Source organism: Eulemur rufifrons, unplaced genomic scaffold (genome assembly GCF_041146395.1).
Source record: "Eulemur rufifrons isolate Redbay unplaced genomic scaffold, OSU_ERuf_1 scaffold_58, whole genome shotgun sequence".
Classification (NCBI taxonomy): domain Eukaryota; kingdom Metazoa; phylum Chordata; class Mammalia; order Primates; family Lemuridae; genus Eulemur; species Eulemur rufifrons.
Window position 1 is genome coordinate 1476016 of NW_027182840.1, and position 1485 is coordinate 1477500.

At 52.9% G+C, this 1485-nt stretch overlaps 2 pseudogenes; both read left to right on the forward strand.

The window, feature by feature from the left end:
- Positions 1-483: 483 nt before the first annotated feature.
- On the forward strand, positions 484-593 carry LOC138379537 (small nucleolar RNA U13; annotated as a pseudogene).
- A 335-nt stretch (positions 594-928) lies between these two features.
- On the forward strand, positions 929-1020 carry LOC138379536 (small nucleolar RNA U13; annotated as a pseudogene).
- The last annotated feature ends 465 nt before the right edge of the window (positions 1021-1485 follow it).

Genomic DNA, 1485 nt, shown 5'->3' on the forward strand with positions numbered 1-1485 from the left:
GGCAGTAGGATCGCTTGAGCCCAGGAGTTTGAGGTTGCTGTGAGCTAGGCTGACGCCACGGCACTCTAGTCTGGGCAACAGAGTGAGACTTTGTTTCAAAAAAAAAAAAAAAAAAAAAAAAAAAATATATATATATATATATATATATATAAATATATACACACACACACACACACACACACACACACGTATATCCAATTAGCTGGGCATGCTGGCACATGCCTGTAATCCAGCTACTCGGAGGCTGAGGCAGTCTGATCGCTTGAGCCCAGGAGTTTGAGATTGCTGTGAGCTAGGCTGACGCCATGGCACTCTAGCCAGGGCAACAGAACGAGAGACTCTGTCAGAAGAAAAAGAAGAGCGAGAGCGAGAGAGCGAGAGAAAGAAAGAAAGGAAGGGAGAGAAAGGAAAGAGAAGGAAGGGGGGGGAGAGAGAGAGAGAGAGAGAGAGAGAGGAGAAAACTATTAAAAAATTCGGGACCAGATCCATCGGTCGGTACTCAGAAGCGTGACGATCGGGTGTTCCCGAGCACGTGTGAGATGTGTCTTCTCCCTGATGCCGCGTTCCTCCACACACACATCACCCATCTGCCGTGGAAAAAAAAGCAACAAAAAAGAGAGAAGAGATTAAGAAGGAAAAATGGAAACAGGGCAAAAGAGGAAGAAAGAAAAGAATTTCGAAAAAAAGAGACCAAAGTCACAGCGAGAAGTGAAGAATACTGAGCCCAGAGCGACACCTAGTGACCACACCGTCACAAGCACCCTAGGGCCCCAATTCGCCAGAGACATCTGGTGGACCCCAGGGCAACATGTGGTCGACCCGGGGCCATGGCGTCTGCAGCCGATTCCCAGGCGGGCACACGAGCCCGGGGAAAACTCATTCTCAGCGCGGGGAGGAGGGGAGGGGAAATATAGCAAAGTCACACCAGATCCCTTTCTAGTTCATAAACGTGTTGATTGCGTGTTCACGCGCACGTGTGAGAAGGGCCTCCTGGTGTGTCGGCACGTCACCCGCGTGACGTGAAACCATGAATCCGGGGGGGGGGGGGAGCGGAAAGGCGGGCAGGAAAAGGCAAAGAGAGAATAGATAAAATGAAAGGACCAAAAAGAAAGTCACACAGCAGGTAGGGGAGTGAGAGCAAGTCGAGAGACTGCAGACAGAAACTCCGAGAGGAAGAGGAATGCTCCGGAGCGCCCCCTCGCCCCCGCGCGAGAAGAAAACCGATCGCAGGGTGACCCCTAGGGGCAGCGAGGCCAGAGAGACCAAATCGTCCCGAAGCCTCCCCTGTCAGGACGACAACCACAGACCAGACATCTGAGTCAACCACCCAAGGACCAGACATCTGGTCAACCAGCGAACCCATGCGGAGGCCGCATGCAGCAGCGACATCTGCACGACCACTCAGGGTGCTCCCTGCCGGGAGGGTGTGTCTCTATGTGTGTGTGTCCGGGGGGGGGGAGATTGCGATGAAAGTCACGCCAGTCC